Genomic DNA, 26,217 nt, shown 5'->3' with positions numbered 1-26,217 from the left:
TGGACACTGGGATAGCAACCAGGAGCCCCTTCCCTTCCCAATCGAGAAGGATTTCATCAAGATCCTTGGGGTCTGGTATGGGAAGGAGGGGGCAGCGCTGAAAAGCTGGAAGGAACGCCTGGCCAAGGTCAAACAGAAACTGGGTCTCTGGAGTCTCCGCAAACTGAGCATGGAAGGGAAGGCTCTGGTGCTGAGAAATGATGCGCTGCCTGTCCTGCAGTATGTGGCCCAAGCGTGGCCCCTCCAAGCCAGAGAAGCGCGGACCATCAACGCCATGGTCTTCCACTTTGTCTGGGGCTCAAAGATGGACAGAGTTAAGAGATCATCCATGTACAAGGAACCGCGCAAAGGAGGGAAAGGAATCCCGGACCTCCCTACAAGACTGCGGGCCTGCTTCGCCTGCACCTGCGTCAGGATTTCCCTGGGCAACGCCAACAAGACCCACTCAGCCTACCTCCTTTTCCGCTTCTTCCTCACACCAACATGGAGGAGGCTAGGCTGGGACAAGTGGGAAAACAGGGCCCCGTACAACTGGACGCTCCCTTGGTACTACAGGGAGATGGAAAAGTTCATCGCAGATTTTGGCCTTCAGGGGGTGGTGCCTGCATTGTGGAACCCAAGGACAATCCACAACCTGATCCGGTCCCAAGACACCACAGATCCCATTGAGGACTTTCCAGCGGCCACAGTTACCCAGGTGTGGGAAAATGTGGCATCAAACAAACTCCTGAATATTCACAAGGACATCGCCTGGCTGACGGTGAGGGGGGCACTATCTGTGCGAGCATTCATGAACAGACGGGGCCTCTGCCCACACAGGAGCTGCCCAAGGGGGTGCCCGGCAGAGGAAACAGCGTACCACCTCTTCTGGGCATGCCCCTTTGCAAGGAAACTGCGCAGGGCCCTGAACACTGAGTTGAGTGCTCACATCCCGCCCCAAGACATTATACAACAGTCTGTGCTGTATGGACTCTTTGCACAGACCCACACAGTAGAGGCAATACAGAACGGCTGGAGGATCCTCTGCTGCATGAAGGACATTCTCCTCTACGCAAGGAAACGCCTGGTCCTCAATGATGAACTGCTGACAACCGAAGCCTGCCGCAGGATGGTACACAGCCTGCTAAGAGACTATGAAATCAAGGACAGCCTGGAAGATGGGGGCCCTGAGTAAAACCCCCAGCCCAGGCAATCATCCAAAAATAAAATAAAGAAAAAGGGAACTCCTTGCCTACTCAGGCAAAACACGAACACTTTGTAAACCACAGACTCTGAACAGAAAATATATATGTACCCACCCAAAATGCCCAAAGTAAAATTGAAACTACCCCTTCTGCTTTGAGGGGGGAATGTAATTGCCACACAAGTCTTCTTTTTGAATTGACTTTATTACCCTTGTATCATCTTTAAGCACTTAATAAAGATATTTTTACAAAAAAAAAAAAAAAGGTGGTTCTCCCAGGGTGAGGCTCATCCATTGCACACCGGATGTGCTGACCCCTGCTATGTCCCCAAATGCAGGATACTCGACTGCATAATTTCTGGTAGTGGGGGACTGCGTTCGCGCTTTCCCCTGATCTTTGGTTTCAAAAAATAGAACAAAAAAAAATGACTTGTCGGCCTGCTGGTTGCTGTTGCTGCTCCAGGCCTGGCTGTCCTGCACTATGGAGCCCTGGCCTACAGATGGCATGCCTCATGCAAAGCCCTCTGCCGAAAGGGATGCTGGGAGATCACTGTCTCCCCACTCCGGAGGCTGGCCCAGGGAGGTGGCAGAAGGCCCCGTCTTGTCGGAAGGCCGGCCAGGCCCTGCAGCCTTTCCCAGGGCTGCAGGCCTGTCGCCCCTTCAGCCTCACCCTGGCCTTTGCGGGCTGCTAGCCTTGCCAAGCCCCCTCGGCCTGGGCCTGGCGAGGGCTCTGCCCGGCGAGGGGTCTGACCGCGTTTGGGAGCGTTCGGGAAGGCGTGAGGGGCTTGGGGCGCGATACCCTGCTCCCAAAGGCCTTAGGCCTGGTTTGCTCTATGCCCACATGAATTGATTTCTGCTTCTCTTTCCACCAGCAGGCACCCCGGACGACACTGACTATGCCAGAGAAGGAACGACTGCAAGCATGCGCAACAACACAGGGCCCTGCTGGCCTCTGACCCTGGGCGAAAGGGGCGACCGGAGGAGGAGGAGGAGGAGGAGGAGGAGGAGCAGAAGAAGAGCAGCAGAAAAAGAAAGGGGGATAGAAAAAAAAAAACAAAAGCCAAGCCGTACGGAAGAGGAGGAGGAGGAGGAGGAGAAGAAGGAGCTGCAGCAGAAAAAGAAAGGGTCGAAAAAAATACAAATGCCAAGCAACAAAAGGCCTTCCCCCTCCCTTTTTGGGCCTGTACGATGGGTGGGCGGCCGGCTGCCATCACCAGATGCAAATCTCGCTGGAAACGGAGCATTGTGGGAAAGCCGTTCCGCACGATGCCACCCTGTGTCTCCAGTGCCACACAAGAGGGGCCAGCCGTGCTGTTCCTGAACCAACTCATACTTACCTGGCAGGGGAGACACCATGATCACTAAGGTGGTTCTCCCAGGGTGAGGCTCATCCATTGCACACCGGATGTGCTGACCCCTGCGATGTCCCCAAATGCGGGATACTCGACTGCATAATTTCTGGTAGTGGGGGACTGCGTTCGCGCTTTCCCCTGATCTTTGGTTTCAAAAAATAGAACAAAAAAAAATGACTTGTCGGCCTGCTGGTTGCTGTTGCTGCTCCAGGCCTGGCTGTCCTGCACTATGGAGCCCTGGCCTACAGATGGCATGCCTCATGCAAAGCCCTCTGCCGAAAGGGATGCTGGGAGATCACTGTCTCCCCACTCTGGAGGCTGGCCCAGGGAGGTGGCAGAAGGCCCCGTCTTGTCGGAAGGCCGGCCAGGCCCTGCAGCCTTTCCCAGGGCTGCAGGCCTGTCGCCCCTTCAGCCTCACCCTGGCCTTTGCGGGCTGCTAGCCTTGCCAAGCCCCCTCGGCCTGGGCCCGGCGAGGGCTCTGCCCGGCGAGGGGTCTGACCGCGTTTGGGAGCGTTCGGGAAGGCGTGAGGGGCTTGGGGCGCGATACCCTGCTCCCAAAGGCCTTAGGCCTGGTTTGCTCTATGCCCACATGAATTGATTTCTGCTTCTCTTTCCACCAGCAGGCACCCCGGACGACACTGACTATGCCAGAGAAGGAACGACTGCAAGCATGCGCAACAACACAGGGCCCTGCTGGCCTCTGACCCTGGGCGAAAGGGGCGACCGGAGGAGGAGGAGGAGGAGGAGGAGGAGGAGGAGCAGAAGAAGAGCAGCAGAAAAAGAAAGGGGGATAGAAAAAAAAAAACAAAAGCCAAGCCGTACGGAGGAGGAGGAGGAGGAGGAGAAGAAGGAGCTGCAGCAGAAAAAGAAAGGGTCGAAAAAAATACAAATGCCAAGCAACAAAAGGCCTTCCCCCTCCCTTTTTGGGCCTGTACGATGGGTGGGCGGCCGGCTGCCATCACCAGATGCAAATCTCGCTGGAAACGGAGCATTGTGGGAAAGCCGTTCCGCACGATGCCACCCTGTGTCTCCAGTGCCACACAAGAGGGGCCAGCCGTGCTGTTCCTGAACCAACTCATACTTACCTGGCAGGGGAGACACCATGATCACTAAGGTGGTTCTCCCAGGGTGAGGCTCATCCATTGCACACCGGATGTGCTGACCCCTGCGATGTCCCCAAATGCGGGATACTCGACTGCATAATTTCTGGTAGTGGGGGACTGCGTTCGCGCTATCCCCTGATCTTTGGTTTCAAAAAATAGAACAAAAAAAAATGACTTGTCGGCCTGCTGGTTGCTGTTGCTGCTCCAGGCCTGGCTGTCCTGCACTATGGAGCCCTGGCCTACAGATGGCATGCCTCATGCAAAGCCCTCTGCCGAAAGGGATGCTGGGAGATCACTGTCTCCCCACTCTGGAGGCTGGCCCAGGGAGGTGGCAGAAGGCCCCGTCTTGTCGGAAGGCCGGCCAGGCCCTGCAGCCTTTCCCAGGGCTGCAGGCCTGTCGCCCCTTCAGCCTCACCCTGGCCTTTGCGGGCTGCTAGCCTTGCCAAGCCCCCTCGGCCTGGGCCCGGCGAGGGGTCTGACCGCGTTTGGGAGCGTTCGGGAAGGCGTGAGGGGCTTGGGGCGCGATACCCTGCTCCCAAAGGCCTTAGGCCTGGTTTGCTCTATGCCCACATGAATTGATTTCTGCTTCTCTTTCCACCAGCAGGCACCCCGGACGACACTGACTATGCCAGAGAAGGAACGACTGCAAGCATGCGCAACAACACAGGGCCCTGCTGGCCTCTGACCCTGGGCGAAAGGGGGGACCGGAGGAGGAGGAGGAGGAGGAGCAGAAGAAGAGCAGCAGAAAAAGAAAGGGGGATAGAAAAAAAAAAACAAAAGCCAAGCCGTACGGAGGAGGAGGAGGAGGAGGAGGAGAAGAAGGAGCTGCAGCAGAAAAAGAAAGGGTCGAAAAAAATACAAATGCCAAGCAACAAAAGGCCTTCCCCCTCCCTTTTTGGGCCTGTACGATGGGTGGGCGGCCGGCTGCCATCACCAGATGCAAATCTCGCTGGAAACGGAGCATTGTGGGAAAGCCGTTCCGCACGATGCCACCCTGTGTCTCCAGTGCCACACAAGAGGGGCCAGCCGTGCTGTTCCTGAACCAACTCATACTTACCTGGCAGGGGAGACACCATGATCACTAAGGTGGTTCTCCCAGGGTGAGGCTCATCCATTGCACACCGGATGTGCTGACCCCTGCGATGTCCCCAAATGCGGGATACTCGACTGCATAATTTCTGGTAGTGGGGGACTGCGTTCGCGCTTTCCCCTGATCTTTGGTTTCAAAAAATAGAACAAAAAAAAATGACTTGTCGGCCTGCTGGTTGCTGTTGCTGCTCCAGGCCTGGCTGTCCTGCACTATGGAGCCCTGGCCTACAGATGGCATGCCTCATGCAAAGCCCTCTGCCGAAAGGGATGCTGGGAGATCACTGTCTCCCCACTCTGGAGGCTGGCCCAGGGAGGTGGCAGAAGGCCCCGTCTTGTCGGAAGGCCGGCCAGGCCCTGCAGCCTTTCCCAGGGCTGCAGGCCTGTCGCCCCTTCAGCCTCACCCTGGCCTTTGCGGGCTGCTAGCCTTGCCAAGCCCCCTCGGCCTGGGCCCGGCGAGGGGTCTGACCGCGTTTGGGAGCGTTCGGGAAGGCGTGAGGGGCTTGGGGCGCGATACCCTGCTCCCAAAGGCCTTAGGCCTGGTTTGCTCTATGCCCACATGAATTGATTTCTGCTTCTCTTTCCACCAGCAGGCACCCCGGACGACACTGACTATGCCAGAGAAGGAACGACTGCAAGCATGCGCAACAACACAGGGCCCTGCTGGCCTCTGACCCTGGGCGAAAGGGGGGACCGGAGGAGGAGGAGGAGGAGGAGCAGAAGAAGAGCAGCAGAAAAAGAAAGGGGGATAGAAAAAAAAAAACAAAAGCCAAGCCGTACGGAGGAGGAGGAGGAGGAGGAGGAGAAGAAGGAGCTGCAGCAGAAAAAGAAAGGGTCGAAAAAAATACAAATGCCAAGCAACAAAAGGCCTTCCCCCTCCCTTTTTGGGCCTGTACGATGGGTGGGCGGCCGGCTGCCATCACCAGATGCAAATCTCGCTGGAAACGGAGCATTGTGGGAAAGCCGTTCCGCACGATGCCACCCTGTGTCTCCAGTGCCACACAAGAGGGGCCAGCCGTGCTGTTCCTGAACCAACTCATACTTACCTGGCAGGGGAGACACCATGATCACTAAGGTGGTTCTCCCAGGGTGAGGCTCATCCATTGCACACCGGATGTGCTGACCCCTGCGATGTCCCCAAATGCGGGATACTCGACTGCATAATTTCTGGTAGTGGGGGACTGCGTTCGCGCTTTCCCCTGATCTTTGGTTTCAAAAAATAGAACAAAAAAAAATGACTTGTCGGCCTGCTGGTTGCTGTTGCTGCTCCAGGCCTGGCTGTCCTGCACTATGGAGCCCTGGCCTACAGATGGCATGCCTCATGCAAAGCCCTCTGCCGAAAGGGATGCTGGGAGATCACTGTCTCCCCACTCTGGAGGCTGGCCCAGGGAGGTGGCAGAAGGCCCCGTCTTGTCGGAAGGCCGGCCAGGCCCTGCAGCCTTTCCCAGGGCTGCAGGCCTGTCGCCCCTTCAGCCTCACCCTGGCCTTTGCGGGCTGCTAGCCTTGCCAAGCCCCCTCGGCCTGGGCCCGGCGAGGGCTCTGCCCGGCGAGGGGTCTGACCGCGTTTGGGAGCGTTCGGGAAGGCGTGAGGGGCTTGGGGCGCGATACCCTGCTCCCAAAGGCCTTAGGCCTGGTTTGCTCTATGCCCACATGAATTGATTTCTGCTTCTCTTTCCACCAGCAGGCACCCCGGACGACACTGACTATGCCAGAGAAGGAACGACTGCAAGCATGCGCAACAACACAGGGCCCTGCTGGCCTCTGACCCTGGGCGAAAGGGGGGACCGGAGGAGGAGGAGGAGGAGGAGCAGAAGAAGAGCAGCAGAAAAAGAAAGGGGGATAGAAAAAAAAAAACAAAAGCCAAGCCGTACGGAGGAGGAGGAGGAGGAGGAGAAGAAGGAGCTGCAGCAGAAAAAGAAAGGGTCGAAAAAAATACAAATGCCAAGCAACAAAAGGCCTTCCCCCTCCCTTTTTGGGCCTGTACGATGGGTGGGCGGCCGGCTGCCATCACCAGATGCAAATCTCGCTGGAAACGGAGCATTGTGGGAAAGCCGTTCCGCACGATGCCACCCTGTGTCTCCAGTGCCACACAAGAGGGGCCAGCCGTGCTGTTCCTGAACCAACTCATACTTACCTGGCAGGGGAGACACCATGATCACATGGTTCTTTCTTGGCCTGCATTCCCTAAGGAGCTGCAATTAGCTGATGAGCTAAAAAAAACGGCACTTTTAAGTGCTTTTGGAGCGTTCGTTTTTGCAGCGAATTTCGGGACCTGCGACGGGAGAAACAGAAGAAGGACTACCGCGACGTCGAGATGGCTGGACAACTGACCCCCGGGATGAAGAACACCATCCGGATGAAGAGGAAACCAGATGCGGACGGCAGCATACCCCAGCTGAGCAGGGAGACCTTCTCCAGGCTGATGCTCACAGGCCTGGGCTTTGCCCCCTCCGAGGTCTGGTGTCTGCAGGTGTTCCCAGCATCAGGGACATACCTGGTCACCATGGCCTCAGGGGAAAGCTGCCGCCGCTACTGGACCATGTGCTGGAGCAGAAGAGAGGAGAAGCCCTTTGCAGACTTCTCTATGGAATGCCAGCAGCAGATGGGAGTGAAGAAGATGACCGTGCACATTTACAACCCCCACGTGCATGTGCAGGATGTCACCACCTTCCTCCGCAGGCACTGCACACTGCTGAAAGACCCCGTGAGGTCTTTAGACAGCAATGGAATCTGGGATGGAAAGTGGCACGTCACGGCCAAGCTGCCGGAAGACCCGGGAGCAACGGACGGGACCCGCCACCCCCCATCCAGCTTCGCCATTGGCAGGGACGCTGGATACCTGTATTACGCTGGGCAGCCGAGGCTCTGCAACAGGTGTGGCAAGCCGGGCCACACGGGCAGGGACTGCGCCGCCCTAACATGCAGGAACTGTAAGCAAGAGGGACACACAGCCAAGGACTGCACGATGGAGGTAGCTTGCAACCTCTGCGGGCAGGAAGGCCACCGCTTTAGGGACTGCCCCAGCAGGGCCAGATCCTACGCAGAGGCAACAGCCCCCCATGAGAAGAGGCGCCACAGGAGGCACCTCCTACTGCGGCCCAAAGGAAGGACAAAAAAGAGGGCAAACCTAAGGTGACCAAGCCGGCCGCCACACCAGAGGAAGCCCAGGACCGTGAAACAGACCCCGCACTCAGCACCATACCAGAGACCAGCGAGACACAACAGCTGGTTCTCCAGCCCAACGCTGAGGACGCAGAGGGGGGTCCTTGGACCAAAGTGGATTCAAACAGCAGAAAGAGGAGGCTAAAGGAGTCCTCCGACACTATGCAGGGGGCGCCCAAAAAACCCCTCAGCACCAGCAACAGCTTCGACCCACTGGGGGTTGAGGCAGAGCAAGAGGAAATGGAGATGAGAGGGGACCAAGTCACTCTGGTCCTGCAGGAAATGAGGTTCATGGCCGATCAAATGGCCTCATCCCCCCTCCCGCAGGAGGCAGAAGAAGAAGCAGAGGACATGGAGAGCGAGGTCGAAGAACAAATTGGAGGAACCCAGGCAAGGATGACAACAGCCCAGCCGGGCGCCGAGGCAGAGAGCACCAAAGCAATGCAGACAGGCGGAGCAGCACCAGAACAGCACCACACAGCAACCGCAGAGGGTCCGGTCCTGGAGCCGCAGCGAGAGGGTGGACAGCCTGGTATGTAGCTCTGCCCTGTGAGTAAAACCAATATGCCATGAACTGAATTTTATTAGTTTAAGCTAAACCTTTAAACATTATTATGGCTATTTCATTATTTTCCATAAATGTGAGAAGCGTTAAGGACAAGAGCAGATGCGCTAGCACCCTGAGTTTTTTGGCTAGCCAGAATAGTGATGTTTATTTTCTATCGGAATGTGCCATCCCTTATTCCCAGTCCTACAGACACCTGGAGGACCAGTGGACTCTAGGCCCCTCATATTGGTCAGGGGGGAACAGCACTAGGGCTACAGGTGTAGCCATCTTAGTCAGAGGGAAGCGTTTCACGGCCGACTCCGTCACCGAGCTTGAATGCGGCAGAGCTCTTGTCGTTGACGGCTCGTGGGCGGGGGAGCCGGTGAGGCTCATGGCTGTGTACGCCCCCTCAGATGTAGATGAGCGGATGGAAATTCTCCAGCGCCTGAGGCCACTGCTGGTCACCACCAGAACAATATTGATGGGTGGGGATTTTAATTGTGTCTTGAAAGAGGGAGGACGCATAGGTCTGAGGGCGGGTTCTGGGTGGATGGATGCCGCAGCAAAGCTCCTGGCGGAGATGGTGCACGAGGCATCCTTGAAAGATGTAATAGGGTCAATGGGGCCTAACGGCAGGAACTTCTCCTGGAGCTCCCCAGATGGCTCCCTGCACTCTAGGATAGACTTTGTCTTCACCTCCCAAACAGTGAGGGGGGGACAGAGTACTATGATACCTGTCCACTTCTCTGACCATCGAGCTATCCACTTCCAGGGTGAACTGACGGGCAAGTTCCTAGCAGGACCGGGAGCCTGGAAGTTGAACAGCTCCCTGCTGAGAGAAGAGAGACTGGAAGCCGACCTAAGGGAGATGTACAGGTCATGGCAGGAAATGAAGGATGGCTTCCAGTCGACAGGGGAGTGGTGGGAATGGGTCAAGGGAAAGGTCCAAGATTTTTTTAAGAATGCGGGGAGGAGGAAAGCTCAGGGGAGGAAGAGGGAGTGTAAAAAACTGCAGCGAGAGCTACAGGAGCTGCACGACCTCCAACTCAAGGGATGGGACGTAAGGGTTCCCCTGGAGGAAGTCAAGAAAGGGCTGAGCCAGCACTTTCGGGATGAGTCCAGGGGCATCATCTTCCGGTCCAAAGTGGAGAACCTGGAAAAGGGGGAGAAATGCAACTCCTTCTTCTTCAGGAAAGTCTACGCTGCGCACACCCCTCTGGTTGAACTGCGCGACAAGGAGGGAAAACTCTGTAACTCAAGGGATGGCATAATGAAGGTGGCGACTGACTTTTATGGGGACCTCTATGCGGAGAAGAGGTCAGTGGGACACCAGGCAGAAAAGTTTCTGTCGGGTATCCCAAGAACGGTCTCCCCAGCAGCGCAAGCCGCACTGAATGCTCCCCTCACACTGCAGGAGCTGCACCTTGCGACCAAATCTTTCAAGACAGGCAAAACACCGGGAAGTGACGGTCTCCCAGCCGAATTTTACGTCACTATGTGGGACATAGTAGGACCAGACCTACTCGAGGTGTACAAAGAGATGGTCGCAGGTGGTAGCATGCCTCAGTCTATGAGAGAAAGTATCATCACGCTCTTGTACAAACGGAAGGGAGAGAAGTGTGACCTCAAGAACTGGAGGCCCATCTCTCTCCTAAACGTGGACTACAAGATTCTGGCAAAGACAATGGCGACTAGACTCAGGGGTGCTATCGGTGAGATTGTCCACCCCGACCAGACCTGTGGGGTCCCTGGACGTAGGGTCGCTGACAGCCTCGCCCTGATCAGGGACACAATCCAGTATGTCACGGACCGCAAGGTTCGGGCAGCGCTGGTGTGCCTTGACCAGGAGAAGGCCTTCGACCGCGTCTCCCATGAATTCATGGACAGGGTACTCAGAGGGTTTGGGCTGGGGGAATTCTTCTGCAGTTATGTTAGAGTAATGTATAAAGACATATTCAGTTCAGTCATGGTGAATGGTTGGAAAACAGACCCCTTTCCAGTAAAGTCTGGGGTTAGGCAGGGCTGTCCTCTCTCGCCCCCTCTGTTTGTTTGCATTATAGAGCTCTTGGCGGAGTACATCCGGAATAACCCAGACATCAGAGGCATCCCGGCACCAGGAGACGCGAGAAGAGAGGTGAAGTGTTCTCTCTACATGGATGATGTCACCCTCTTCTGTGCAGACAGTCCATCGGTGTCAGAGCTTCTGAGGACCTGCGAAGACTTTGGCCAGGCATCGGGCGCAAAGATAAATGCAGCAAAATCCCAAACCATGCTGTTTGGACACTGGGATAGCAACCAGGAGCCCCTTCCCTTCCCAATCGAGAAGGATTTCATCAAGATCCTTGGGGTCTGGTATGGGAAGGAGGGGGCAGCGCTGAAAAGCTGGAAGGAACGCCTGGCCAAGGTCAAACAGAAACTGGGTCTCTGGAGTCTCCGCAAACTGAGCATGGAAGGGAAGGCTCTGGTGCTGAGAAATGATGCGCTGCCTGTCCTGCAGTATGTGGCCCAAGCGTGGCCCCTCCAAGCCAGAGAAGCGCGGACCATCAACGCCATGGTCTTCCACTTTGTCTGGGGCTCAAAGATGGACAGAGTTAAGAGATCATCCATGTACAAGGAACCGCGCAAAGGAGGGAAAGGAATCCCGGACCTCCCTACAAGACTGCGGGCCTGCTTCGCCTGCACCTGCGTCAGGATTTCCCTGGGCAACGCCAACAAGACCCACTCAGCCTACCTCCTTTTCCGCTTCTTCCTCACACCAACATGGAGGAGGCTAGGCTGGGACAAGTGGGAAAACAGGGCCCCGTACAACTGGACGCTCCCTTGGTACTACAGGGAGATGGAAAAGTTCATCGCAGATTTTGGCCTTCAGGGGGTGGTGCCTGCATTGTGGAACCCAAGGACAATCCACAACCTGATCCGGTCCCAAGACACCACAGATCCCATTGAGGACTTTCCAGCGGCCACAGTTACCCAGGTGTGGGAAAATGTGGCATCAAACAAACTCCTGAATATTCACAAGGACATCGCCTGGCTGACGGTGAGGGGGGCACTATCTGTGCGAGCATTCATGAACAGACGGGGCCTCTGCCCACACAGGAGCTGCCCAAGGGGGTGCCCGGCAGAGGAAACAGCGTACCACCTCTTCTGGGCATGCCCCTTTGCAAGGAAACTGCGCAGGGCCCTGAACACTGAGTTGAGTGCTCACATCCCGCCCCAAGACATTATACAACAGTCTGTGCTGTATGGACTCTTTGCACAGACCCACACAGTAGAGGCAATACAGAACGGCTGGAGGATCCTCTGCTGCATGAAGGACATTCTCCTCTACGCAAGGAAACGCCTGGTCCTCAATGATGAACTGCTGACAACCGAAGCCTGCCGCAGGATGGTACACAGCCTGCTAAGAGACTATGAAATCAAGGACAGCCTGGAAGATGGGGGCCCTGAGTAAAACCCCCAGCCCAGGCAATCATCCAAAAATAAAATAAAGAAAAAGGGAACTCCTTGCCTACTCAGGCAAAACACGAACACTTTGTAAACCACAGACTCTGAACAGAAAATATATATGTACCCACCCAAAATGCCCAAAGTAAAATTGAAACTACCCCTTCTGCTTTGAGGGGGGAATGTAATTGCCACACAAGTCTTCTTTTTGAATTGACTTTATTACCCTTGTATCATCTTTAAGCACTTAATAAAGATATTTTTACAAAAAAAAAAAAAAAGGTGGTTCTCCCAGGGTGAGGCTCATCCATTGCACACCGGATGTGCTGACCCCTGCTATGTCCCCAAATGCAGGATACTCGACTGCATAATTTCTGGTAGTGGGGGACTGCGTTCGCGCTTTCCCCTGATCTTTGGTTTCAAAAAATAGAACAAAAAAAAATGACTTGTCGGCCTGCTGGTTGCTGTTGCTGCTCCAGGCCTGGCTGTCCTGCACTATGGAGCCCTGGCCTACAGATGGCATGCCTCATGCAAAGCCCTCTGCCGAAAGGGATGCTGGGAGATCACTGTCTCCCCACTCCGGAGGCTGGCCCAGGGAGGTGGCAGAAGGCCCCGTCTTGTCGGAAGGCCGGCCAGGCCCTGCAGCCTTTCCCAGGGCTGCAGGCCTGTCGCCCCTTCAGCCTCACCCTGGCCTTTGCGGGCTGCTAGCCTTGCCAAGCCCCCTCGGCCTGGGCCTGGCGAGGGCTCTGCCCGGCGAGGGGTCTGACCGCGTTTGGGAGCGTTCGGGAAGGCGTGAGGGGCTTGGGGCGCGATACCCTGCTCCCAAAGGCCTTAGGCCTGGTTTGCTCTATGCCCACATGAATTGATTTCTGCTTCTCTTTCCACCAGCAGGCACCCCGGACGACACTGACTATGCCAGAGAAGGAACGACTGCAAGCATGCGCAACAACACAGGGCCCTGCTGGCCTCTGACCCTGGGCGAAAGGGGCGACCGGAGGAGGAGGAGGAGGAGGAGGAGGAGGAGCAGAAGAAGAGCAGCAGAAAAAGAAAGGGGGATAGAAAAAAAAAAACAAAAGCCAAGCCGTACGGAAGAGGAGGAGGAGGAGGAGGAGAAGAAGGAGCTGCAGCAGAAAAAGAAAGGGTCGAAAAAAATACAAATGCCAAGCAACAAAAGGCCTTCCCCCTCCCTTTTTGGGCCTGTACGATGGGTGGGCGGCCGGCTGCCATCACCAGATGCAAATCTCGCTGGAAACGGAGCATTGTGGGAAAGCCGTTCCGCACGATGCCACCCTGTGTCTCCAGTGCCACACAAGAGGGGCCAGCCGTGCTGTTCCTGAACCAACTCATACTTACCTGGCAGGGGAGACACCATGATCACTAAGGTGGTTCTCCCAGGGTGAGGCTCATCCATTGCACACCGGATGTGCTGACCCCTGCGATGTCCCCAAATGCGGGATACTCGACTGCATAATTTCTGGTAGTGGGGGACTGCGTTCGCGCTTTCCCCTGATCTTTGGTTTCAAAAAATAGAACAAAAAAAAATGACTTGTCGGCCTGCTGGTTGCTGTTGCTGCTCCAGGCCTGGCTGTCCTGCACTATGGAGCCCTGGCCTACAGATGGCATGCCTCATGCAAAGCCCTCTGCCGAAAGGGATGCTGGGAGATCACTGTCTCCCCACTCTGGAGGCTGGCCCAGGGAGGTGGCAGAAGGCCCCGTCTTGTCGGAAGGCCGGCCAGGCCCTGCAGCCTTTCCCAGGGCTGCAGGCCTGTCGCCCCTTCAGCCTCACCCTGGCCTTTGCGGGCTGCTAGCCTTGCCAAGCCCCCTCGGCCTGGGCCCGGCGAGGGCTCTGCCCGGCGAGGGGTCTGACCGCGTTTGGGAGCGTTCGGGAAGGCGTGAGGGGCTTGGGGCGCGATACCCTGCTCCCAAAGGCCTTAGGCCTGGTTTGCTCTATGCCCACATGAATTGATTTCTGCTTCTCTTTCCACCAGCAGGCACCCCGGACGACACTGACTATGCCAGAGAAGGAACGACTGCAAGCATGCGCAACAACACAGGGCCCTGCTGGCCTCTGACCCTGGGCGAAAGGGGCGACCGGAGGAGGAGGAGGAGGAGGAGGAGGAGGAGGAGCAGAAGAAGAGCAGCAGAAAAAGAAAGGGGGATAGAAAAAAAAAAACAAAAGCCAAGCCGTACGGAGGAGGAGGAGGAGGAGGAGAAGAAGGAGCTGCAGCAGAAAAAGAAAGGGTCGAAAAAAATACAAATGCCAAGCAACAAAAGGCCTTCCCCCTCCCTTTTTGGGCCTGTACGATGGGTGGGCGGCCGGCTGCCATCACCAGATGCAAATCTCGCTGGAAACGGAGCATTGTGGGAAAGCCGTTCCGCACGATGCCACCCTGTGTCTCCAGTGCCACACAAGAGGGGCCAGCCGTGCTGTTCCTGAACCAACTCATACTTACCTGGCAGGGGAGACACCATGATCACTAAGGTGGTTCTCCCAGGGTGAGGCTCATCCATTGCACACCGGATGTGCTGACCCCTGCGATGTCCCCAAATGCGGGATACTCGACTGCATAATTTCTGGTAGTGGGGGACTGCGTTCGCGCTATCCCCTGATCTTTGGTTTCAAAAAATAGAACAAAAAAAAATGACTTGTCGGCCTGCTGGTTGCTGTTGCTGCTCCAGGCCTGGCTGTCCTGCACTATGGAGCCCTGGCCTACAGATGGCATGCCTCATGCAAAGCCCTCTGCCGAAAGGGATGCTGGGAGATCACTGTCTCCCCACTCTGGAGGCTGGCCCAGGGAGGTGGCAGAAGGCCCCGTCTTGTCGGAAGGCCGGCCAGGCCCTGCAGCCTTTCCCAGGGCTGCAGGCCTGTCGCCCCTTCAGCCTCACCCTGGCCTTTGCGGGCTGCTAGCCTTGCCAAGCCCCCTCGGCCTGGGCCCGGCGAGGGGTCTGACCGCGTTTGGGAGCGTTCGGGAAGGCGTGAGGGGCTTGGGGCGCGATACCCTGCTCCCAAAGGCCTTAGGCCTGGTTTGCTCTATGCCCACATGAATTGATTTCTGCTTCTCTTTCCACCAGCAGGCACCCCGGACGACACTGACTATGCCAGAGAAGGAACGACTGCAAGCATGCGCAACAACACAGGGCCCTGCTGGCCTCTGACCCTGGGCGAAAGGGGGGACCGGAGGAGGAGGAGGAGGAGGAGCAGAAGAAGAGCAGCAGAAAAAGAAAGGGGGATAGAAAAAAAAAAACAAAAGCCAAGCCGTACGGAGGAGGAGGAGGAGGAGGAGGAGAAGAAGGAGCTGCAGCAGAAAAAGAAAGGGTCGAAAAAAATACAAATGCCAAGCAACAAAAGGCCTTCCCCCTCCCTTTTTGGGCCTGTACGATGGGTGGGCGGCCGGCTGCCATCACCAGATGCAAATCTCGCTGGAAACGGAGCATTGTGGGAAAGCCGTTCCGCACGATGCCACCCTGTGTCTCCAGTGCCACACAAGAGGGGCCAGCCGTGCTGTTCCTGAACCAACTCATACTTACCTGGCAGGGGAGACACCATGATCACTAAGGTGGTTCTCCCAGGGTGAGGCTCATCCATTGCACACCGGATGTGCTGACCCCTGCGATGTCCCCAAATGCGGGATACTCGACTGCATAATTTCTGGTAGTGGGGGACTGCGTTCGCGCTTTCCCCTGATCTTTGGTTTCAAAAAATAGAACAAAAAAAAATGACTTGTCGGCCTGCTGGTTGCTGTTGCTGCTCCAGGCCTGGCTGTCCTGCACTATGGAGCCCTGGCCTACAGATGGCATGCCTCATGCAAAGCCCTCTGCCGAAAGGGATGCTGGGAGATCACTGTCTCCCCACTCTGGAGGCTGGCCCAGGGAGGTGGCAGAAGGCCCCGTCTTGTCGGAAGGCCGGCCAGGCCCTGCAGCCTTTCCCAGGGCTGCAGGCCTGTCGCCCCTTCAGCCTCACCCTGGCCTTTGCGGGCTGCTAGCCTTGCCAAGCCCCCTCGGCCTGGGCCCGGCGAGGGCTCTGCCCGGCGAGGGGTCTGACCGCGTTTGGGAGCGTTCGGGAAGGCGTGAGGGGCTTGGGGCGCGATACCCTGCTCCCAAAGGCCTTAGGCCTGGTTTGCTCTATGCCCACATGAATTGATTTCTGCTTCTCTTTCCACCAGCAGGCACCCCGGACGACACTGACTATGCCAGAGAAGGAACGACTGCAAGCATGCGCAACAACACAGGGCCCTGCTGGCCTCTGACCCTGGGCGAAAGGGGGGACCGGAGGAGGAGGAGGAGGAGGAGCAGAAGAAGAGCAGCAGAAAAAGAAAGGGGGATAGAAAAAAAAAACAAAAGCCAAGCCGTACGGAGGAGGAGGAGGAGGAGGAGAAGAAGGAGCTGCAGCAGAAAAAGAAAGGGTCGAAAAAAATACAAATGCCAAGCAACAAAAGGCCTTCCCCCTCCCTTTTTGGGCCTGTACGATGGGTGGGCGGCCGGCTGCCATCACCAGATGCAAATCTCGCTGGAAACGGAGCATTGTGGGAAAGCCGTTCCGCACGATGCCACCCTGTGTCTCCAGTGCCACACAAGAGGGGCCAGCCGTGCTGTTCCTGAACCAACTCATACTTACCTGGCAGGGGAGACACCATGATCACTAAGGTGGTTCTCCCAGGGTGAGGCTCATCCATTGCACACCGGATGTGCTGACCCCTGCGATGTCCCCAAATGCGGGATACTCGACTGCATAATTTCTGGTAGTGGGGGACTGCGTTCGCGCTTTCCCCTGATCTTTGGTTTCAAAAAATAGAACAAAAAAAAATGACTTGTCGGCCTGCTGGTTGCTGTTGCTGCTCCAGGCCTGGCTGTCCTGCACTATGGAGCCCTGGCCTACAGATGGCATGCCTCATGCAAAGCCCTCTGCCGAAAGGGATGCTGGGAGATCACTGTCTCCCCACTCTGGAGGCTGGCCCAGGGAGGTGGCAGAAGGCCCCGTCTTGTCGGAAGGCCGGCCAGGCCCTGCAGCCTTTCCCAGGGCTGCAGGCCTGTCGCCCCTTCAGCCTCACCCTGGCCTTTGCGGGCTGCTAGCCTTGCCAAGCCCCCTCGGCCTGGGCCCGGCGAGGGCTCTGCCCGGCGAGGGGTCTGACCGCGTTTGGGAGCGTTCGGGAAGGCGTGAGGGGCTTGGGGCGCGATACCCTGCTCCCAAAGGCCTTAGGCCTGGTTTGCTCTATGCCCACATGAATTGATTTCTGCTTCTCTTTCCACCAGCAGGCACCCCGGACGACACTGACTATGCCAGAGAAGGAACGACTGCAAGCATGCGCAACAACACAGGGCCCTGCTGGCCTCTGACCCTGGGCGAAAGGGGGGACCGGAGGAGGAGGAGGAGGAGGAGCAGAAGAAGAGCAGCAGAAAAAGAAAGGGGGATAGAAAAAAAAAAACAAAAGCCAAGCCGTACGGAGGAGGAGGAGGAGGAGGAGAAGAAGGAGCTGCAGCAGAAAAAGAAAGGGTCGAAAAAAATACAAATGCCAAGCAACAAAAGGCCTTCCCCCTCCCTTTTTGGGCCTGTACGATGGGTGGGCGGCCGGCTGCCATCACCAGATGCAAATCTCGCTGGAAACGGAGCATTGTGGGAAAGCCGTTCCGCACGATGCCACCCTGTGTCTCCAGTGCCACACAAGAGGGGCCAGCCGTGCTGTTCCTGAACCAACTCATACTTACCTGGCAGGGGAGACACCATGATCACATGGTTCTTTCTTGGCCTGCATTCCCTAAGGAGCTGCAATTAGCTGATGAGCTAAAAAAAACGGCACTTTTAAGTGCTTTTGGAGCGTTCGTTTTTGCAGCGAATTTCGGGACCTGCGACGGGAGAAACAGAAGAAGGACTACCGCGACGTCGAGATGGCTGGACAACTGACCCCCGGGATGAAGAACACCATCCGGATGAAGAGGAAACCAGATGCGGACGGCAGCATACCCCAGCTGAGCAGGGAGACCTTCTCCAGGCTGATGCTCACAGGCCTGGGCTTTGCCCCCTCCGAGGTCTGGTGTCTGCAGGTGTTCCCAGCATCAGGGACATACCTGGTCACCATGGCCTCAGGGGAAAGCTGCCGCCGCTACTGGACCATGTGCTGGAGCAGAAGAGAGGAGAAGCCCTTTGCAGACTTCTCTATGGAATGCCAGCAGCAGATGGGAGTGAAGAAGATGACCGTGCACATTTACAACCCCCACGTGCATGTGCAGGATGTCACCACCTTCCTCCGCAGGCACTGCACACTGCTGAAAGACCCCGTGAGGTCTTTAGACAGCAATGGAATCTGGGATGGAAAGTGGCACGTCACGGCCAAGCTGCCGGAAGACCCGGGAGCAACGGACGGGACCCGCCACCCCCCATCCAGCTTCGCCATTGGCAGGGACGCTGGATACCTGTATTACGCTGGGCAGCCGAGGCTCTGCAACAGGTGTGGCAAGCCGGGCCACACGGGCAGGGACTGCGCCGCCCTAACATGCAGGAACTGTAAGCAAGAGGGACACACAGCCAAGGACTGCACGATGGAGGTAGCTTGCAACCTCTGCGGGCAGGAAGGCCACCGCTTTAGGGACTGCCCCAGCAGGGCCAGATCCTACGCAGAGGCAACAGCCCCCCATGAGAAGAGGCGCCACAGGAGGCACCTCCTACTGCGGCCCAAAGGAAGGACAAAAAAGAGGGCAAACCTAAGGTGACCAAGCCGGCCGCCACACCAGAGGAAGCCCAGGACCGTGAAACAGACCCCGCACTCAGCACCATACCAGAGACCAGCGAGACACAACAGCTGGTTCTCCAGCCCAACGCTGAGGACGCAGAGGGGGGTCCTTGGACCAAAGTGGATTCAAACAGCAGAAAGAGGAGGCTAAAGGAGTCCTCCGACACTATGCAGGGGGCGCCCAAAAAACCCCTCAGCACCAGCAACAGCTTCGACCCACTGGGGGTTGAGGCAGAGCAAGAGGAAATGGAGATGAGAGGGGACCAAGTCACTCTGGTCCTGCAGGAAATGAGGTTCATGGCCGATCAAATGGCCTCATCCCCCCTCCCGCAGGAGGCAGAAGAAGAAGCAGAGGACATGGAGAGCGAGGTCGAAGAACAAATTGGAGGAACCCAGGCAAGGATGACAACAGCCCAGCCGGGCGCCGAGGCAGAGAGCACCAAAGCAATGCAGACAGGCGGAGCAGCACCAGAACAGCACCACACAGCAACCGCAGAGGGTCCGGTCCTGGAGCCGCAGCGAGAGGGTGGACAGCCTGGTATGTAGCTCTGCCCTGTGAGTAAAACCAATATGCCATGAACTGAATTTTATTAGTTTAAGCTAAACCTTTAAACATTATTATGGCTATTTCATTATTTTCCATAAATGTGAGAAGCGTTAAGGACAAGAGCAGATGCGCTAGCACCCTGAGTTTTTTGGCTAGCCAGAATAGTGATGTTTATTTTCTATCGGAATGTGCCATCCCTTATTCCCAGTCCTACAGACACCTGGAGGACCAGTGGACTCTAGGCCCCTCATATTGGTCAGGGGGGAACAGCACTAGGGCTACAGGTGTAGCCATCTTAGTCAGAGGGAAGCGTTTCACGGCCGACTCCGTCACCGAGCTTGAATGCGGCAGAGCTCTTGTCGTTGACGGCTCGTGGGCGGGGGAGCCGGTGAGGCTCATGGCTGTGTACGCCCCCTCAGATGTAGATGAGCGGATGGAAATTCTCCAGCGCCTGAGGCCACTGCTGGTCACCACCAGAACAATATTGATGGGTGGGGATTTTAATTGTGTCTTGAAAGAGGGAGGACGCATAGGTCTGAGGGCGGGTTCTGGGTGGATGGATGCCGCAGCAAAGCTCCTGGCGGAGATGGTGCACGAGGCATCCTTGAAAGATGTAATAGGGTCAATGGGGCCTAACGGCAGGAACTTCTCCTGGAGCTCCCCAGATGGCTCCCTGCACTCTAGGATAGACTTTGTCTTCACCTCCCAAACAGTGAGGGGGGGACAGAGTACTATGATACCTGTCCACTTCTCTGACCATCGAGCTATCCACTTCCAGGGTGAACTGACGGGCAAGTTCCTAGCAGGACCGGGAGCCTGGAAGTTGAACAGCTCCCTGCTGAGAGAAGAGAGACTGGAAGCCGACCTAAGGGAGATGTACAGGTCATGGCAGGAAATGAAGGATGGCTTCCAGTCGACAGGGGAGTGGTGGGAATGGGTCAAGGGAAAGGTCCAAGATTTTTTTAAGAATGCGGGGAGGAGGAAAGCTCAGGGGAGGAAGAGGGAGTGTAAAAAACTGCAGCGAGAGCTACAGGAGCTGCACGACCTCCAACTCAAGGGATGGGACGTAAGGGTTCCCCTGGAGGAAGTCAAGAAAGGGCTGAGCCAGCACTTTCGGGATGAGTCCAGGGGCATCATCTTCCGGTCCAAAGTGGAGAACCTGGAAAAGGGGGAGAAATGCAACTCCTTCTTCTTCAGGAAAGTCTACGCTGCGCACACCCCTCTGGTTGAACTGCGCGACAAGGAGGGAAAACTCTGTAACTCAAGGGATGGCATAATGAAGGTGGCGACTGACTTTTATGGGGACCTCTATGCGGAGAAGAGGTCAGTGGGACACCAGGCAGAAAAGTTTCTGTCGGGTATCCCAAGAACGGTCTCCCCAGCAGCGCAAGCCGCACTGAATGCTCCCCTCACACTGCAGGAGCTGCACCTTGCGACCAAATCTTTCAAGACAGGCAAAACACCGGGAAGTGACGGTCTCCCAGCCGAATTTTACGTCACTATGTGGGACATAGTAGGACCAGACCTACTCGAGGTGTACAAAGAGATGGTCGCAGGTGGTAGCATGCCTCAGTCTATGAGAGAAAGTATCATCACGCTCTTGTACAAACGGAAGGGAGAGAAGTGTGACCTCAAGAACTGGAGGCCCATCTCTCTCCTAAACGTGGACTACAAGATTCTGGCAAAGACAATGGCGACTAGACTCAGGGGTGCTATCGGTGAGATTGTCCACCCCGACCAGACCTGTGGGGTCCCTGGACGTAGGGTCGCTGACAGCCTCGCCCTGATCAGGGACACAATCCAGTATGTCACGGACCGCAAGGTTCGGGCAGCGCTGGTGTGCCTTGACCAGGAGAAGGCCTTCGACCGCGTCTCCCATGAATTCATGGACAGGGTACTCAGAGGGTTTGGGCTGGGGGAATTCTTCTGCAGTTATGTTAGAGTAATGTATAAAGACATATTCAGTTCAGTCATGGTGAATGGTTGGAAAACAGACCCCTTTCCAGTAAAGTCTGGGGTTAGGCAGGGCTGTCCTCTCTCGCCCCCTCTGTTTGTTTGCATTATAGAGCTCTTGGCGGAGTACATCCGGAATAACCCAGACATCAGAGGCATCCCGGCACCAGGAGACGCGAGAAGAGAGGTGAAGTGTTCTCTCTACATGGATGATGTCACCCTCTTCTGTGCAGACAGTCCATCGGTGTCAGAGCTTCTGAGGACCTGCGAAGACTTTGGCCAGGCATCGGGCGCAAAGATAAATGCAGCAAAATCCCAAACCATGCTGTTTGGACACTGGGATAGCAACCAGGAGCCCCTTCCCTTCCCAATCGAGAAGGATTTCATCAAGATCCTTGGGGTCTGGTATGGGAAGGAGGGGGCAGCGCTGAAAAGCTGGAAGGAACGCCTGGCCAAGGTCAAACAGAAACTGGGTCTCTGGAGTCTCCGCAAACTGAGCATGGAAGGGAAGGCTCTGGTGCTGAGAAATGATGCGCTGCCTGTCCTGCAGTATGTGGCCCAAGCGTGGCCCCTCCAAGCCAGAGAAGCGCGGACCATCAACGCCATGGTCTTCCACTTTGTCTGGGGCTCAAAGATGGACAGAGTTAAGAGATCATCCATGTACAAGGAACCGCGCAAAGGAGGGAAAGGAATCCCGGACCTCCCTACAAGACTGCGGGCCTGCTTCGCCTGCACCTGCGTCAGGATTTCCCTGGGCAACGCCAACAAGACCCACTCAGCCTACCTCCTTTTCCGCTTCTTCCTCACACCAACATGGAGGAGGCTAGGCTGGGACAAGTGGGAAAACAGGGCCCCGTACAACTGGACGCTCCCTTGGTACTACAGGGAGATGGAAAAGTTCATCGCAGATTTTGGCCTTCAGGGGGTGGTGCCTGCATTGTGGAACCCAAGGACAATCCACAACCTGATCCGGTCCCAAGACACCACAGATCCCATTGAGGACTTTCCAGCGGCCACAGTTACCCAGGTGTGGGAAAATGTGGCATCAAACAAACTCCTGAATATTCACAAGGACATCGCCTGGCTGACGGTGAGGGGGGCACTATCTGTGCGAGCATTCATGAACAGACGGGGCCTCTGCCCACACAGGAGCTGCCCAAGGGGGTGCCCGGCAGAGGAAACAGCGTACCACCTCTTCTGGGCATGCCCCTTTGCAAGGAAACTGCGCAGGGCCCTGAACACTGAGTTGAGTGCTCACATCCCGCCCCAAGACATTATACAACAGTCTGTGCTGTATGGACTCTTTGCACAGACCCACACAGTAGAGGCAATACAGAACGGCTGGAGGATCCTCTGCTGCATGAAGGACATTCTCCTCTACGCAAGGAAACGCCTGGTCCTCAATGATGAACTGCTGACAACCGAAGCCTGCCGCAGGATGGTACACAGCCTGCTAAGAGACTATGAAATCAAGGACAGCCTGGAAGATGGGGGCCCTGAGTAAAACCCCCAGCCCAGGCAATCATCCAAAAATAAAATAAAGAAAAAGGGAACTCCTTGCCTACTCAGGCAAAACACGAACACTTTGTAAACCACAGACTCTGAACAGAAAATATATATGTACCCACCCAAAATGCCCAAAGTAAAATTGAAACTACCCCTTCTGCTTTGAGGGGGGAATGTAATTGCCACACAAGTCTTCTTTTTGAATTGACTTTATTACCCTTGTATCATCTTTAAGCACTTAATAAAGATATTTTTACAAAAAAAAAAAAAAAGGTGGTTCTCCCAGGGTGAGGCTCATCCATTGCACACCGGATGTGCTGACCCCTGCGATGTCCCCAAATGCGGGATACTCGACTGCATAATTTCTGGTAGTGGGGGACTGCGTTCGCGCTTTCCCCTGATCTTTGGTTTCAAAAAATAGAACAAAAAAAAATGACTTGTCGGCCTGCTGGTTGCTGTTGCTGCTCCAGGCCTGGCTGTCCTGCACTATGGAGCCCTGGCCTACAGATGGCATGCCTCATGCAAAGCCCTCTGCCGAAAGGGATGCTGGGAGATCACTGTCTCCCCACTCTGGAGGCTGGCCCAGGGAGGTGGCAGAAGGCCCCGTCTTGTCGGAAGGCCGGCCAGGCCCTGCAGCCTTTCCCAGGGCTGCAGGCCTGTCGCCCCTTCAGCCTCACCCTGGCCTTTGCGGGCTGCTAGCCTTGCCAAGCCCCCTCGGCCTGGGCCCGGCGAGGGGTCTGACCGCGTTTGGGAGCGTTCGGGAAGGCGTGAGGGGCTTGGGGCGCGATACCCTGCTCCCAAAGGCCTTAGGCCTGGTTTGCTCTATGCCCACATGAATTGATTTCTGCTTCTCTTTCCACCAGCAGGCACCCCGGACGACACTGACTATGCCAGAGAAGGAACGACTGCAAGCATGCGCAACAACACAGGGCCCTGCTGGCCTCTGACCCTGGGCGAAAGGGGGGACCGGAGGAGGAGGAGGAGGAGGAGCAGAAGAAGAGCAGCAGAAAAAGAAAGGGGGATAGAAAAAAAAAAACAAAAGCCAAGCCGTACGGAGGAGGAGGAGGAGGAGGAGAAGAAGGAGCTGCAGCAGAAAAAGAAAGGGTCGAAAAAAATACAAATGCCAAGCAACAAAAGGCCTTCCCCCTCCCTTTTTGGGCCTGTACGATGGGTGGGCGGCCGGCTGCCATCACCAGATGCAAATCTCGCTGGAAACGGAGCATTGTGGGAAAGCCGTTCCGCACGATGCCACCCTGTGTCTCCAGTGCCACACAAGAGGGGCCAGCCGTGCTGTTCCTGAACCAACTCATACTTACCTGGCAGGGGAGACACCATGATCACATGGTTCTTTCTTGGCCTGCATTCCCTAAGGAGCTGCAATTAGCTGATGAGCTAAAAAAAACGGCACTTTTAAGTGCTTTTGGAGCGTTCGTTTTTGCAGCGAATTTCGGGACCTGCGACGGGAGAAACAGAAGAAGGACTACCGCGACGTCGAGATGGCTGGACAACTGACCCCCGGGATGAAGAACACCATCCGGATGAAGAGGAAACCAGATGCGGACGGCAGCATACCCCAGCTGAGCAGGGAGACCTTCTCCAGGCTGATGCTCACAGGCCTGGGCTTTGCCCCCTCCGAGGTCTGGTGTCTGCAGGTGTTCCCAGCATCAGGGACATACCTGGTCACCATGGCCTCAGGGGAAAGCTGCCGCCGCTACTGGACCATGTGCTGGAGCAGAAGAGAGGAGAAGCCCTTTGCAGACTTCTCTATGGAATGCCAGCAGCAGATGGGAGTGAAGAAGATGACCGTGCACATTTACAACCCCCACGTGCATGTGCAGGATGTCACCACCTTCCTCCGCAGGCACTGCACACTGCTGAAAGACCCCGTGAGGTCTTTAGACAGCAATGGAATCTGGGATGGAAAGTGGCACGTCACGGCCAAGCTGCCGGAAGACCCGGGAGCAACGGACGGGACCCGCCACCCCCCATCCAGCTTCGCCATTGGCAGGGACGCTGGATACCTGTATTACGCTGGGCAGCCGAGGCTCTGCAACAGGTGTGGCAAGCCGGGCCACACGGGCAGGGACTGCGCCGCCCTAACATGCAGGAACTGTAAGCAAGAGGGACACACAGCCAAGGACTGCACGATGGAGGTAGCTTGCAACCTCTGCGGGCAGGAAGGCCACCGCTTTAGGGACTGCCCCAGCAGGGCCAGATCCTACGCAGAGGCAACAGCCCCCCATGAGAAGAGGCGCCACAGGAGGCACCTCCTACTGCGGCCCAAAGGAAGGACAAAAAAGAGGGCAAACCTAAGGTGACCAAGCCGGCCGCCACACCAGAGGAAGCCCAGGACCGTGAAACAGACCCCGCACTCAGCACCATACCAGAGACCAGCGAGACACAACAGCTGGTTCTCCAGCCCAACGCTGAGGACGCAGAGGGGGGTCCTTGGACCAAAGTGGATTCAAACAGCAGAAAGAGGAGGCTAAAGGAGTCCTCCGACACTATGCAGGGGGCGCCCAAAAAACCCCTCAGCACCAGCAACAGCTTCGACCCACTGGGGGTTGAGGCAGAGCAAGAGGAAATGGAGATGAGAGGGGACCAAGTCACTCTGGTCCTGCAGGAAATGAGGTTCATGGCCGATCAAATGGCCTCATCCCCCCTCCCGCAGGAGGCAGAAGAAGAAGCAGAGGACATGGAGAGCGAGGTCGAAGAACAAATTGGAGGAACCCAGGCAAGGATGACAACAGCCCAGCCGGGCGCCGAGGCAGAGAGCACCAAAGCAATGCAGACAGGCGGAGCAGCACCAGAACAGCACCACACAGCAACCGCAGAGGGTCCGGTCCTGGAGCCGCAGCGAGAGGGTGGACAGCCTGGTATGTAGCTCTGCCCTGTGAGTAAAACCAATATGCCATGAACTGAATTTTATTAGTTTAAGCTAAACCTTTAAACATTATTATGGCTATTTCATTATTTTCCATAAATGTGAGAAGCGTTAAGGACAAGAGCAGATGCGCTAGCACCCTGAGTTTTTTGGCTAGCCAGAATAGTGATGTTTATTTTCTATCGGAATGTGCCATCCCTTATTCCCAGTCCTACAGACACCTGGAGGACCAGTGGACTCTAGGCCCCTCATATTGGTCAGGGGGGAACAGCACTAGGGCTACAGGTGTAGCCATCTTAGTCAGAGGGAAGCGTTTCACGGCCGACTCCGTCACCGAGCTTGAATGCGGCAGAGCTCTTGTCGTTGACGGCTCGTGGGCGGGGGAGCCGGTGAGGCTCATGGCTGTGTACGCCCCCTCAGATGTAGATGAGCGGATGGAAATTCTCCAGCGCCTGAGGCCACTGCTGGTCACCACCAGAACAATATTGATGGGTGGGGATTTTAATTGTGTCTTGAAAGAGGGAGGACGCATAGGTCTGAGGGCGGGTTCTGGGTGGATGGATGCCGCAGCAAAGCTCCTGGCGGAGATGGTGCACGAGGCATCCTTGAAAGATGTAATAGGGTCAATGGGGCCTAACGGCAGGAACTTCTCCTGGAGCTCCCCAGATGGCTCCCTGCACTCTAGGATAGACTTTGTCTTCACCTCCCAAACAGTGAGGGGGGGA

General features: G+C 56.2%; 8 non-coding genes and 3 pseudogenes across 8 annotated transcripts; all 11 read left to right on the top strand.

Annotated features, from left to right (window-relative positions):
* The first annotated feature begins 1,438 nt into the window (after positions 1-1,438).
* LOC138512796 (U1 spliceosomal RNA) lies at positions 1,439-1,576 on the top strand (annotated as a pseudogene).
* A 936-nt stretch (positions 1,577-2,512) lies between these two features.
* LOC138512665 (U1 spliceosomal RNA) lies at positions 2,513-2,676 on the top strand. The gene has a single exon (XR_011281457.1). It is a non-coding gene; the product is annotated as a U1 spliceosomal RNA (small nuclear RNA).
* A 936-nt stretch (positions 2,677-3,612) lies between these two features.
* Positions 3,613-3,776, top strand: LOC138512676 (U1 spliceosomal RNA). Its single transcript, XR_011281466.1, has one exon. It is a non-coding gene; the product is annotated as a U1 spliceosomal RNA (small nuclear RNA).
* A 911-nt stretch (positions 3,777-4,687) lies between these two features.
* Positions 4,688-4,851, top strand: LOC138512664 (U1 spliceosomal RNA). Its single transcript, XR_011281456.1, has one exon. It is a non-coding gene; the product is annotated as a U1 spliceosomal RNA (small nuclear RNA).
* Positions 4,852-5,762: 911 nt separating this feature from the next.
* On the top strand, positions 5,763-5,926 carry LOC138512663 (U1 spliceosomal RNA). The gene has a single exon (XR_011281455.1). It is a non-coding gene; the product is annotated as a U1 spliceosomal RNA (small nuclear RNA).
* Positions 5,927-12,148: 6,222 nt separating this feature from the next.
* LOC138512795 (U1 spliceosomal RNA) lies at positions 12,149-12,286 on the top strand (annotated as a pseudogene).
* Positions 12,287-13,222: 936 nt separating this feature from the next.
* LOC138512662 (U1 spliceosomal RNA) lies at positions 13,223-13,386 on the top strand. The gene has a single exon (XR_011281454.1). It is a non-coding gene; the product is annotated as a U1 spliceosomal RNA (small nuclear RNA).
* A 936-nt stretch (positions 13,387-14,322) lies between these two features.
* Positions 14,323-14,486, top strand: LOC138512675 (U1 spliceosomal RNA). The gene has a single exon (XR_011281465.1). It is a non-coding gene; the product is annotated as a U1 spliceosomal RNA (small nuclear RNA).
* Positions 14,487-15,397: 911 nt separating this feature from the next.
* LOC138512661 (U1 spliceosomal RNA) lies at positions 15,398-15,561 on the top strand. The gene has a single exon (XR_011281453.1). It is a non-coding gene; the product is annotated as a U1 spliceosomal RNA (small nuclear RNA).
* A 923-nt stretch (positions 15,562-16,484) lies between these two features.
* On the top strand, positions 16,485-16,648 carry LOC138512660 (U1 spliceosomal RNA). The gene has a single exon (XR_011281452.1). It is a non-coding gene; the product is annotated as a U1 spliceosomal RNA (small nuclear RNA).
* A 6,222-nt stretch (positions 16,649-22,870) lies between these two features.
* Positions 22,871-23,008, top strand: LOC138512765 (U1 spliceosomal RNA; annotated as a pseudogene).
* Positions 23,009-26,217: the final 3,209 nt, after the last annotated feature.

The sequence above is a fragment of the Ambystoma mexicanum genome, chromosome 6p (assembly GCF_040938575.1).
Source record: "Ambystoma mexicanum isolate Mex_15411 chromosome 6p, UKY_AmexF1_1, whole genome shotgun sequence".
NCBI classification, from domain to species: Eukaryota; Metazoa; Chordata; class Amphibia; order Caudata; family Ambystomatidae; genus Ambystoma; species Ambystoma mexicanum.
This window is presented reverse-complemented; position numbering and strand designations above follow the sequence as displayed.